The sequence below is a fragment of the Siniperca chuatsi genome, linkage group LG15 (genome assembly GCF_020085105.1).
Source record: "Siniperca chuatsi isolate FFG_IHB_CAS linkage group LG15, ASM2008510v1, whole genome shotgun sequence".
NCBI classification, from domain to species: domain Eukaryota; kingdom Metazoa; phylum Chordata; class Actinopteri; order Centrarchiformes; family Sinipercidae; genus Siniperca; species Siniperca chuatsi.
In genome coordinates this window covers 11,336,022-11,350,552 of record NC_058056.1, presented here as the reverse complement: position 1 = coordinate 11,350,552, position 14,531 = coordinate 11,336,022, and the positions used below count along the sequence as shown (strand labels likewise).

At 39.9% G+C, this 14,531-nt stretch overlaps 1 protein-coding gene across 8 annotated transcripts in view; it reads right to left on the bottom strand.

Annotated features, from left to right (window-relative positions):
* Positions 1-14,531, bottom strand: part of dlgap2a (discs, large (Drosophila) homolog-associated protein 2a) — a 164,545-nt gene that overhangs the window by 54,464 nt on the left and 95,550 nt on the right. The gene's annotated exons all lie outside the window — the stretch shown is intronic.

Here is a 14,531-nt window from a genome sequence, read left to right as displayed (position 1 = left end):
AGTGAGACAGGGAAAAAAGAGAGAACGAAAGGCAGGAGACAGGTAGGAGCTTGCACTGCCATTTATCCAATGCAAAGTGAAATAATAGCCTATCACTCCGTGGTCCTGGTGTCATCCGTCAAAGCCCTGAGGAGAGCGCCGTGAGGCGTACGGCCAGATAGGCGTCCTTGGGAGACGATCACCAAATGTACCCACCCTCCCTTTTCTTTCTGTTGTCTATGTAGTCTTAGATTAAAACCCAATTCTGTGTGATCGGTCACCACATAGATCAGTAAGCATGCTATATGTTATGAATGACCCCCTAAATAACTTGATCCTCTGCCTTAATTAGGCTTTATCTTGGAAACAATGAAAGTGTAGAATAGATCCCAAAAACAATCTAAAGGCCTTCATGTCTTCATGTCATATGTTTAGTTTATGAGGTTTCAACTAGCTTATGAGTGCTAATTAAATAATGCTGTATAACTAAGTGTAGAATCTTATTAATCATAAGCATTTCTAATTATCTTTGTTTCGTAAAATAATAAACCTTTTGTCCATCTGTTTCTGATTTTTATCATCACCATGGTTCTCCATGAAAAGCTGAATATTGTAGTAGAAAAGCTCGCCCAGGTCATATTTCAAACTTATCTGCACAATGTCTTGTGAAATAGGAAATAAACAAACAAACAAAGAATAACCATATCTAAGCTCGCTTGCCTGCCAATGACACGCCTCATAAACCCATGCACTTTCACTCCCACTGTAACCCCATAAAATGAAGGAGAGTTTTTATGAGCTACTATGGTAGGTGAGAGAGAGGAGGAGGGGAGTTTTGGGCCAAATAGTAGGACTTTTTAAGTATATCACTGTATTAACAAATCAATAAATTCTTAAAATATTATCATAAACTTAATTCTCATATCTTAACATAAATACCATAAACAAAAATGGCAACTGGGCTCTGAGGACCCTGGCAGTTGTGGAGGAAAAACACCTTGACTTAGCTCATTCAGGTGCTCCAATGAACAAAATTAGAAGTATTGATAAGTGAAACACCAGCAGGGTGCCACAACCTTGTGGTTGCACAAATGATTCTTACTGCTAAGTTGGAGTTAAATGTGATTGTCCATCTCATACTGATGGTATTCTTAGTGCTGTTGTTCCTCAAAATTAATTAAGCCACATTGCCCCTTAACAGAACTGCTTCCTGTCTTCTTTTTTCTTTTCTCAAAATAAATCAATGGAGAAACTGTATAAGGCTAAAATAATCAGACAAATCTCTGTGAAATCCTACAAATTAAACACCTGACAAATCAAATCAATCAATGTGAAACTCCTCTGGGTCCTGTCATTGCACCCAGAAGATGTTCGTCACTGGGTATATTGAGGGGTTTCCTCTCGATTATTTTGTCAGTGGCTCCGAGAAAGTCTCATATTCACGAATCACAAAACCAGTCCAAGATCATGAGAATGACTTACTGTGCTGTGAGTGAATTGTGACTAAGGGTGGATGTTCCTTTTCATCTTTCAAATTGGATCAAAGTTATTCAATTCAAACTTATTTTTAATGAGGTCTAAGATCTCAACCCCTGAGGTGCAGCCTTGCTCTTCCGTTGCTGTCGTCTTCCATCTGTTGAGATGAAAACAAATTCTCCTTGTTTACCAGTCTTACATGAGGATGTCTACTTGGCAGCCTGATGTAAAATTAATCCAGGCTACTCTAAGCATGCATGAGGTGAAAAAAGGATAGGACATTTTCCCTCAGGAGGGACTGTTTTTGTAAGGCTGCACATAACAGAGCTGAAAATGTCTTATCAAAATCATTACTACAGAGTACAAATCAACAGGCTAAATCAGGTGAACTTGCTTGGCCTGAGTCAGTCCAGTTCACTGCTTGCTAGTAATTGCAGCAGTAGGATGATGGTGCATTATTGATTGATGTGATGCTACATTTCTGTCTGAAGTTATGTCACTGTCTTACTCCAAGGCCTTTCTCTGACGGCTGACTATTCCTTGAGGTATCTCGGGGAGCTACACTGAATAAATTATCTACCGGCAGAGTTATGGCATTTCCTGGGCTTATACGACAGATGACAGACTCATCCGCCCTCCATCTCTCTCTCTCCCTTTTCACCTCTTCTTCTGCTGAAACTGAATTTAAGTTTCGCTAAAGGAAATAAAAAAAGTAGACGCACGACCATAAAACGTCCTAAAAAATATTTTGAAGGTTATTTAATATTTACACGAGGCAGCTTGAGGGAAAGCAGCTCTCTCAGTGAGTGTGCATCCTTCTGGCAAGTGCTCTGCAAACAGGGAGACAAGTATCTGTGACATCTGTGGACAGGGAGAGGGCTTGTTGTTTTTACACTGATACCAGCACCTGCCATCACATTATCAGCTTCCTGGCAAGGGTGCCAACTGCTTAGATGGACTGCTAGGATGGAGGGTGAATTTAGAAACTGGATGGCAATTAAATTTCAGCACATACAGCAGTAAGACAACATTTTCTTTGAATGTTGGGCTATCATGCTTTTAAATGTTGATGGGGCGATGATAATAATGATTATGCAGATGAAGACGAATACTGATATTTTGAAGAAAGGAAAAGGCAGGGATGCTTAATGTTCTCTTCTTTACGCTGAAGGCTAAACCAATTCACCAGACACATAGACTTTTTCACTGCAATGATAAGGAGCCCTCTCTTGATAAACAGACATTTCCCCAGAAAAAATAAACCAGTCAAATTCAACTCAACACCTGGCACATCCTGCAATCATCCAATCAAGTCTGACTTAACACCTGAACCAATATCCAGCTCTATAATGTTTTCATAGCCCTCTGGGCTCGATGGTGATAAACACACCTATCTGACATGAGGTGTGGAGGGTGGGGAAACAGAATCAGAGGAAGAGGCTCATTTATTAAGGGCTTCTGTTTTGTGCTGCTGCTCCGCCCGCGCGCAGAGTGTGAGTAAAGGTCGTTTTGCTCCTCTTAACACATTAGCATTTAAATGGTATTATATCTGCACTGAGTATCACTGACAGCTCCCACTCTTCCACTGGCTCAGACCCTAACTGGAGTTGAAAACAAGTTAAAAGATAATAAAGCGCTGGACTAGACTGAGAGATCAAAGGCATACGACCTTCAGACTCGGCAGTGGTTAGCATGGTGGCTAGCTGCAGCACTATTTAAGAGGGGATTAAGATAAAGGCGACTGTGAGGAAGAGTCCCAATGTTGAGGCAACACATGAGAGACGTGTGATGACAGTCTTTAATGTTTTGCATCAGCGAAATAATCTGCCATTTCTAAGTTGTCTGCCATCAAACACCCCAAACTGCTTCACTGCTTTCATTTGGTTGCTAAATCATACTACTGGTCTACCGTTAAATATGTATCAATACAACAACAGTAAAGAAGGTGATTTTTAGAAATGGATTCCACCATGTCCATAACATAACACTTTTTATTTACACTCAAATAACTGCAACCAATGACTGAACTAGTTTTGTTAACTGGTGGACAATCATATACATAGGTTATCATTAGGTTTTTATCCAAGCACTCATATACAGTACAATGTATTTATTACATACAATCATTTTGATAGTTCCTTAGAGGTGTGGTGGATTACAAATGCATTTTGAACATTGCATTTTTGGGCCTATAGAGAATCTATACACTTTTGAATAATAAAAATTCTATACTGTGCAACAAAAGTCAAAGACAGGGAAACATTTTTTGTATAGCATTTCAGTAGCAGTAACCAAAATTGTTTAGAATATGTTTCCAAAAACAGCCTAGCTATTCCAACAGCATCCCTTCCAACTGGCCAGAGGAAAGTCACACCCCTTATTTTCTGAGCAAAACAAATCAATAGTGCAGCTTTCTTATCCATCTCCCAAAGGTTAAATGCAGTCTCTTTTCTTTAGAAAATCAAAGCAAGGGGAATTGTGTCCTCAACCCTCGGGGCAAATCAGCAATGGTCTGAGCTATTAGATTTGAGAGGGAGGCAATGAACAAAGAGGCAAAGTAGCAAGTCTGTCAGCTTTGCAAGCCTCATGATATCCACCATAGTAGCTCCGATCAAAATAAAGCACTGGCTTATGGCTTTGGCAGATATCCTGCTCACTTGTCCATCCAAGTGACAGCACAGGACAATTCATGCATACTGTACATTTCAAGTGTGGAGTGTGAGCTGAAACTGAACCCACAGCATTTTAGTTGCTAATGCAATACTCAAATAACTGAGCTGTTTCAAACTGCCACAGCAATTTGAAGCCAATCACTCGTCACTGATATTTTTCCTCATAGACCATCTGTCTCTGGCCGAGTGTGATGCCTAAAATGCTGCTCTGACTGACGACTAATGCTGAGATCTCGTGGTTACACAATGGGGGAGGACCTGCTTTTACAACTGGCCTTAAATCAAACTGGGAATTCATGCTGAGGTGATTTAGAGAGGAGCCAGAGTTACTGAATCCATATTATAACAATGTTTTACACCATTAAAAAAGACAAGCAGTCTACACATTGGATTCTGTGAAATATCAAGTGAGATGCTGCTTGGGGGTCTATGATGAACTTTGCCACCAGTGTTAAAACAATGATATATTAAACAAAAAAGCAGCCTGCTCTGTCACAGTGACTGTAGTTCATGTTGCTTTTATTTTGAAAACATCTGACTAGATGTCCTTTGCATAAAGAGAAATTGCTGCTCATCTATCAGTGTGTGTATATCTATGAACAAGGGTTGCATACAGTGAATTGAGACCCTAGTATTGGGTTCTCTAACTCTTCCAATTACTTGTAATGCTAAAATGCTACTTGTAATGCTAAAAGAAGCTCAGCTGTGTGACAAAATATTCCTTAGAGTAACAACACATTGTGCAAAATATGTAAATGAAATAAAATGTGTGTGGCCTCCACTCCCAAATCAGATTGGAACAGGTGGATCAGCGAGTGCATAGGAAGTTGCTACAAAACATTCAAGAACAATGTTCCTGTGCTTGAAACCACAGACACAACAAGCCAATATGGGTGCATGCCAGAGATTCGCCTCCCCTGAGACTGCCACATCAGGCGATATTCTCAGGTTAGCAGTGTAAAGATGCTCAGGCAGTCCCGCACAACCACTCGGACTAGAAAGAGCATATCCTAACATACAGTTCTGTATGGCTGGCATTGTGTTTTTTCAACTTCAAAGATAGTGTACTTTGTACAGGAATTATTCTACTAAACATATATCCACATAATCTAACTAATATGAAAGAATAATATCAAAACATGTTATGGTTAATTATCACCAGTTATGTGATTAAAATCAAACTTCCTTCATGGAGTCTTTTCCTGAAGTCTTTCAGACTGATATATTCCCCGGAGGAAATAACTTCACACAAAACATTCAACCCCAACTTACAATAATGCACATGCTTATGTTTACCTTCACAGATGTGCATGTTTGACTTGTTGCACTTTAGCCTCTAGGGGTTCCAGCTGCACCAAGCTGCATGTGGTTACGCTTACACACCAGAGAGTGTGAGCAGCAGCGAGAGAGACACCCCCCCCAAGGAGAAGCTAGCGGAGGTAAGTGGGTATTGTCTGTCCGAGCTCCTGTAAACAACAGTAATGATTAAGGGGAGACAGCTTGTGTGTGGCTGTATGTTTTGGGAGAGTCTGGGGAGATAACAGCTACAGGAGACTGTAAAATGATACTGATACAGAGTGAACAGGAACTATAACAGCAGATATGCATATTCCTGTAACCCCCCCAAAAAAGAGCTCTGCAGGCAAGTCTATCAGCCTAGGCACTAATCTGTTCAAAAATGATTAGGGTATTGGCAGGCTGTCCCAACAAACGTAAAATGGCAATTTCACTTCTCTAACACCCAAGAAGGCAGCCATAGTATTTAGCTGCAGAGAGATTATAGTGGCCAGATAAGGAGAAGCTGCTGAATGTCTGAATACTTATCGTGAGCCCGCTAATGATGAAGTGTGTTATCTGTGCTACGCTCAGCGCTCCTCCTCAGCTCCCCTCTCTCTCTGCCAGTCAAAGTGGGGACGGAACGGTGACAGAAAGAAATTTAACAAAGTGTCAGGATCAGCGTTCCTTGTTCCTCCCAGCATGACAATACTTGAGAGGTTTTTGTGCTTCCCAACTTTCTGGTCCCTCTTTTGTATTTTGGAATTGAACACAAAAGACTGAATTATTAATGCTCATATTAAAAATGTACAGCCCATCTCATATTCAACTGTGGTAATTTCATCCCACACAACATCACAACAGTAGCAATGGCGCCAAATTGCCTTATTATCTTTGCATCATTTCATATTCAAGCAACGATCTCCTCAATCTAAATCTTTTCAAAGCCCCTTTTGCATTTACAACAGCCACAGAAATTGACTTGGAGTCCAACAATGCCCCCCACGCAAACTCTTGCCAAGTGTGGCTTGCATATACATGGTGGAATCATAAATCCAGCGCAGCTATCCAGCTATGAATAAATCATGCTGAATGTGAAATTCTGCCACAGGAAAAGCCCTGTGAGTGTGTGTGTGTGTGTGTGCCTGAGACACAGAAAGAGAATAAGTCAGATCTTATGTAACAGCCAGGACTGCATTCCCAGGCAACTTGTTAGAGGAAGCCTCAGAACTGTTCCTGGTTGCCGTAGCAACACACTTTGAAGTTCCCTTCCTTTGCTGTCTTTGCAGCCACTGGGGAGTTCAGGACAAAATGAGAGATAATTTGATATTGTCACACTGTTATTATTTGCAGGAATGATGTAAGTAATAAGTATATCAGATGTTTTTAATGTTAGTCGGTAGCAGGTTCATCACCGTATCAACTATTTAGGACCCAGCTCATCTTTGTCGGCAGACGAGAAGGTCCAGACCAGCCCTCAGTCCCCAGAGACAATCCCTGCATGGAACTGATTTTAAAAACACTACAGGTCCCCCGGGCCCTGCAGGCATCCGCAATCCTCAGCCTGAAGAAGACAATTGAAATCCTTTCCCCTCTAATGTAATTTTCCTCTCCGCAGACCACAGCAGCCCAGAGAGCGGAGGGTGGGGGCTGACCATAATGACTTTTTGGAGATGGAAGTGATACCGATAGTCCAGTTCAGATCCTTGTCTCTCATTCGCCTTTTTCTCCAAAGTCAGCTGGAACATTAGAGGAACAGAGTCAATCAGTGTGTTAAATGATTTGCTGTGATGTTAATCTGGGCAAAATCTGATCAGAAAAATTAAGTGCACTGACAACATTTGAGGATGGAAACAAGTAGGACTAATCAGAATCAGAATCAGAATCAGAAATACTTTATTGATCCCCGTAGGGAAACTCTTTGTTACAGTAGCTCGTCTTTACGTCAGTGCACACAGGAGAAAGTACTAGAAAAAATAAACACTATAAAACAGGTCAGAAATAAATTAAGTATCCTGTCGGTATAAGTATAAGATAAACTAAGTGTCAAGTACCAAGTGGGTTTACTGGTTGGTGATGAAAGTACAGTCTAAAATACAATGTAACTCCTTATGTAATACAATAATAATTACCATAAGAATCACATGCAGTGTATGCGACTGGAGTCAAATACTGAACTCTGAACTCTTCATAGACTAAAAAAAACCCTCACTCATGACACCCACAAATACCCACGTGTTGATTTGGATGGAGGAAGGCTGCATGTTGCTCTGGGGAGTGGAGGTGAACCTGGACCGTCTGACAGAAAAATGTAATTAGTGTAAGTGCCTGTCCCAGTGTTTTACTGGCCTAATTTCACAGCAGTGAAATGAAAGAAGTGCTATTGACAATGCCCTGGGTGCACTCTAAACGCATTATACAAAAGCTATTTACTAGCCAATGCTGGAGAAGCCAAACAGCAGATATAGCCACTGCATACAAACAGCTGCCACTATTATCACTGATGTGACAGTATGTGTTGTTATTGCTGCATTACATCCTATTGATAATGCTAAATGTTAAGTTAAAAACTTAAGGTAGTTTTACGGCTGCAACTAATTATTAATTTTTACTATCGATTAGTCTGAAGATTATTTTCTGGATTAATCAATTAATTGTTTAGTCTTTAAAATGTACCCATCACAAGTTCCCAGACCCCAAGGTGATGTCTTCAAGTTTTGTCCAAACAACAGTCTAAAACCCAAAGATATTCAGTTTACTATCACAGACTTATGACTAACAAAACCAGAAAATATTCACATTTGACAAGCTGGAACCAGTAATTTTCTTTTGCATTTTTGCTTGAAAATTGCCTTGAAATTACTTAAACTATCAACAGATTATCAAAACACTTGCTGTTTAATTTCCTGTCAATTGACTACTCGATTAATTGACTTTCAGTAGAATTGTTACAGCTTTAGAACTTAAAAAGCCATTTTGTAAGCACTTATGGCACTTGTAAAAGCAGAAGCTGTAAATGATTAGACATGACTAATATGAAGAAAGACATTAATGACCATGACTAATATGAAGAAAATTTTGTGAAGTTATATTTTTGAATACTTTTGAAATGAATTCTGTTTCTTTGAGTTTGCATCAATTGATCTTGTCTGGCAGGTTCCAGCCCATGGAAAGCCTACTAAAAGTGCAATCTGATGCCCAAAATGACCCACAGTAATGAGAAGTCAATAACAGACCAAGGGTGGTCCAAAAATGACCTTTGTGAGATGAGCAAGATTCCACACCACTGAGCTGTCTTGCTTTTTGCATTTTGACAACCTGGATGCTAATTTACATATTAGTTAATAAAATATTTGCTAGATGCCTTAAATTTCCCTCTTCAAAGTCATATAGAAGGCTATACTGCAAAGTGTTAATTAGGTAAGGATGTTATGGCAGCTGATGGTAAAAGCAACTTCTACAACACTTGTTGAATGGTTGCCCTCCTCCTTTACAATCCATGTCACATGATCCTGTCTTACACATCTGAGTTACAAGAGTAATGTAGATCAGATATGTACCCTCATGCTACCTTGATCGTCAACATCTGTGTAAAAAACACTCTTAAGGGGGCAGGCTGGCTTTCATTTGCCTACCCTGGCAGTCACTCAAACCACATGATTCTAGTAATAATTCAATGGAGTGAGAGGGTTGATTCAGTTTCCCCCCCAGATCCAACACAAGTAGCTATAATGGGATAAAAGGAGATATGGAAAACGTGGATATAGGCTTTAAAAACAGCCAGACTGGATCGGATTTAAGGTGTCATCTGATATTTGATGTTAAAGTGTGCAACAGAAACAAAGACACAAGAAACAGAGAAAACATATCAAAAGCAAGTGTTGAGATTGATTTGTGACAGGCCAAACATGGTTCCCATTTTTAGTTGATGTCCCTCCTTCACACTCTTTTTATTCTTATTCCCAGGGGTCTGACTGCAGCCTCTTCCGCTGAATCTCATCGGCAAGCCATTCTTGAATCTCTGTGAGGTGAGTAGAAGTAATTCATAATGTGTGTGGGAATCTGTGTGCTGTCAGATCGAGAGAGTGTGAAAAGGGGTGAAAGACAGGTCAGTATTCAGTTAAGAATGCAAAGTTTCGTCAGGAACACTCACTTGGTGTAGTAAATGGAGATGACAATACAATTTGACTTGGAGGTACAGTATGACAATAGGACTCTCTTTGCAAATAGTCTTTGTGCTTCATACTGTGAAGTCTTGCACATTTCCAAGTAAATGTCTTGCACATCCCGTACAAACAGTACTTAAATTTAAATAAGTCACATTGTACATATTCTTGACTATTTATATAATATTTTTTCTTATTGTCTATTTTATATTTATGACTTCGACTTGCAGTACTTGCTTGCTATCTTTCTTTATATTTTTCTACTTACTATGTTTACTGTATGCACCATAATACCAAAGCAAATACTTGGCAATAAAGCTGATTCTGATTCTGATAGCAACTTGGAATACACAGCAATATGATACATAACAGACAGGCAGCAATGCAAAATCCTTTAGTGCAAATTAACTTGTATAGCTTTAAGCATATCATTCATTTTCATTGCGTAGGAAAACAGGCTTCAAAATTAAAATTCATGAGCTGCTGATAACGATCGCCAAAATTTGGACTTACATCATGGCTGGGCAGCTAAACAACTCAAGAGTCTACTGAAGTTCAACACTGCTCTAAAAGCAATCTCTGACATAACTGTTCCTACAGAATCACTACCACAACAGACATCCATCCCTCCATCCACCCACCCCATCAACTCGACTCTACAACAAGTCTCCTCGTTCATTTCCTCCAAGCTTTGAGCTGGACGTTGCTTAGAAACAAAGCTTGAGCGCATCACAGCCAGGACCAGAGGGTTTGTCTTTGCCTGGGGCCACATATAGTGCATGGAGAGATGTGACAGTTGTCTGGTGCAGCAGCCACTAGCTGTGTCCCAATTCAGGGGCCTGATTCTCCAGAGTTTGTATTTCTAGACTCAATATGGGCAATCACGGGCCAACAATGTCCCTCTCATTTCAAAGTCTCTTCCAAATGGAGAAACACTGCCTACCTTTGCCCAAAGTTGGAGAACACATCACAATTTAATTTGCACTTTTCACTTGTTAAATGGTGTGATCAGGAGATCATCAGCAATTTGTAGTCAGAAAATATCACAAGACCACATCAAAGATTCTATTTAAGCTCTGGTGGGAATCCATTACTGGTAAATATACAGTATCACACCAATAAAAAAGCCACTGCAGGGTGTGAATGTTGTTGTTAGTAGCCTGGATGTGCTGTTTTATCACAGGGTGTCATTTATATGGATATATTTACCATTAACCTGGTACACTATTTGCCAGTTGTCCATGCATGATATGTTGAAATTAAACATGACAACACATACTGTAAACCTGGTCTCACTTTACCACTGGTATTTACATTTTGTTGGATGTATGAGGGCAACTACCTGGTGATAAAAATGTTTGACTTTATGAGTTGACAAGGAAAGCCTGAACGCCCCATTCTCATTTAGGGCATAATTGATCAACTAGATGATTAATTGATTAGTCAATGGACAGAAAATGAATTAGCGTGGAGCCTCATTCTTGACATTGGGAACACATATACATGTGATAAAAATTCTAAACTCAAGGTTCACTAACTTAGCAATTCTAGGATCATCTCTAGTGTCAAATATGAATTAAAATCAAGAAAGAGACAGAACAAACGCTGGGTGTGCATGCTCTGTGTCATGAGCAAAGAATAATATGCCCCTAGTCCCCTCTCTAGCAATTACACCACTGTCTTTAATAACACTTTGCCTTATTGTTACCATCATGCAGTAAAATATAACAAAATGTGCTGTGACTTTTTCAGTATTTATTGGTTATGGATAGTGAAATTGCACAACATCTGGGTGGTCTGATCCTTGACTGAAATCAATTAAAGTGCCTGTGATATCCCTCCCACTCTCATCTCCATATCCAACAAGGCGAGCCCCGAGGGTAACGACCGCATCGTTGCATCACACTGCTTCTGATTGGCCTCTAATGTTTGTCCTTGAGGCCTGAGCTTTGAAAAACTCCTGTATGTGATGTGTACGCAAGCTGCAAATGAATGAGCTCACAACAATTACTTCACCATGAGCACTGAGGATCATAATCGAAAGAAGAACAAAACAGTTTGGGTAACGTAGTCAGTTCATCCTTGTTGACATTTTCTTTTTTTTCTTTTTTTGTCTCCCGTTCCTCATCAGAGAGATTACACAAGTCTGGGAAAACACGAATTACAAAGTATTCAATATTTGCAGGTGTGATTCAATATCAACAAACTGTTGCGTTCAGTGAAGTCTGTGTGAGAGTATGTGATCCTACTGTAAATGAGAAACAGTGCTGTGAAGTCTCACATCATTTTGTGTTCAGAAAAGGCAGACATGGATGATAGGTGAGGAGAAAAGGGAGCCAAAGAAGAGGATGAATTAACATAGGACAAGGTGAGACAAGGCGAAGCATGCAGCGAGGCATGCTTATGATGGATTAATGTTGTTTTGCATGAATTAACGGGGAATATATGAAACATGCTGTGAATCTGTTTCACTCAATGGTCAATTTCATACGATTTAATACCTAATTATGTTTCACTTGTCGTACTTTAATGCTGCCTGAACGCGAACAATGAGAGGTGGTGATTTAATTGCTGCTGGTCCCCTCATTCAGCGCTCTGCTAATGCCATGGGTTTTGTCAATCTGATAAAGGCAATAGATACCTTGAGTTATTAATGTTGTGTACTTTCTCTGAGCGCGGGGCATCACTCACTAAGTCCTATTGGGCTGCTTAGTGCAAAACTTGATCACAAACACATTAGGAGGGATGGAGGGATTCATTTGTAAATACTGGCTGTGGCTCCATTACATTAACAGGAGGGAAGGCGCAGGAAAGGTCCACAGAGCTGCAGTATATGAGGATATAAAGTTAAATGGTACTGGGACTAATTAAAGTGCTTATGGGTTTTCCCATAAGAGAGATACTTTAGGGTCACCAGACAAGTGTGGACTTAGTCAGTAGCAAAGGTCAGTATGTCTTGACCTCAACTGCTCCTGTTTCTCCTGATTCCCCAGTTCACAACATTAAATTTTGAATTTTTTTCAGCTTGGGAGGGAGCTCTGAACTCTCCTAAAATTGGCACCACAATTTTGTAATTACTAATGGATCATCAGTAAGGTGGTATATGACCAGCCGGCACACTTGCATTTATGTTGTACCTCATTTGCAGAAACTATTCAGTGGGAAGTGAAACTCATAAAATCAATGTTGTGTTGTGAAATATCCTCATCAAATATCCTTACTTACAGAATAGTTCTAAAGAAAAACTTGGATTTAACCATCTGAAATAGTCCATGCACTACAACCACCTCCTTTGCATATACAATACAAACAAACATGCTCTATCCTGGATATTAGAGGTGAAACTAATTAATGTGCAACAATTTTGATCATCGATTAACTGTTTGAGTCAAATATCAAGCAAAACCACACAACATTCTCTGTTTTCAGCTTCTCCAATGTGAGGATTTTCTGTTCTATATCATCGTAAATTAAATCTATGTACGGGTCTACTGCCATGCTAGCGGCTCTGTGAGGCTGTACTTGAGAAAAATAACATACTAACATTAGCATGCTAACAATATTTAGCAGGTATAATGTTGTTCACCGTGTTCATCATCTTAGTAAAAAATGTTAGCATGCTAACATTTGCAAATTATGGCTAAACAAAAAGTATACATGCCATTTTTACTTTTAAAAAAATAACATTGTACAGCCACCATCTCATTGTCTTAATGACCAAATTTAATGGCTTATATAGGAACATAATCCTTCTTACCTTCATGTATCCATACTTAACTTTTACATTTTATGATAGTAAAAGACATCAATTAATCAATGACAGACAGAGATCAATTCATCAAGCTTGCTGTTGTTGGCAATGCTTAATTTTTTAAAAATTTTAATATTAAGCATATTAAACCAGCTTCCATCAAGCTATTGTCACTGCAGCTTTGCAGCTTGTCATCCCATACCAAAAAAAACATGAATCAACCTCTCTGAATCAGACAGCAACTAGAAAGAGAGAAAGAGAGTTATATTAATATAAGTTATAGAGCTCTCCTCCATCTAGAAAGAAGGTCTCATTTCATCTCAGGTCTCATCATTCAACGTGTTTGTTAAAAAGTGCACAGTTGTCTGCTGGTATTCAGTTGTTGCACCTCAGAAGCTGGGCAGATAAGTAGCAGTGCGAGTGAGATTTGACCACTTTAGAGAGGGTGCCAGGAGGAAATACCACAGGTTGCATTACCTGTGCAGAAGTGCCTTTACAGCTGACAGTGATGGATTGTTTGGTTTTTATAATGAGCATTAAGTGGAACTGGCTGTCAGAGTGAACCCAAATTAAGTATCTTGTGTGATCCTTGAAAGCACTTCAGGTGAGCTCAAAGGTAGTGACCTCGCTGCCACAAAATGGGCATATTTATAAGAATGCCACTGCTGCCTAAATCATTTTAAATTCACAAAAAATGCAAAACAGGCTTAATTCCACCTCCACGTCAAGAATGACGTGGAGGTTAATCCAAGACCTCTTGGCCATAAGTAATGTGACTAATGTGTAAGCAAGCAATAGGGTGTATTACATTTCAGTAAAACACATCTGATGGAGGGCCATGAGCCATGGCATACATCCATCATCAAAGGCTCCACAGCCCAGATTCCTGCCACAAAGATTAACCCAAAGTGACCTCCACTGAGGCTGGGTGAGGAATTAATGTTTCCTGAGGTCCACATCAGACCCAGGCGTTTAGTCGTTATGAGGACCCTTTAGGGAAGTGGGGGCCTTTAGGGTGAGGACACAGTACACACTATTAACCCCTCTGATCTTGGATTATTGCCACGTCAGACTGATGCTGGTTATCACACACAGACCCGACCAAAAGGGCCGGCTAATATGTCCTGAGGTTAGCTTGCCACAGGAGGTACTGTGATTGAACACAGTCGGTGACAGCAAAAGGCTGCACTTTTTCTTGAGTGAATTTCCTAA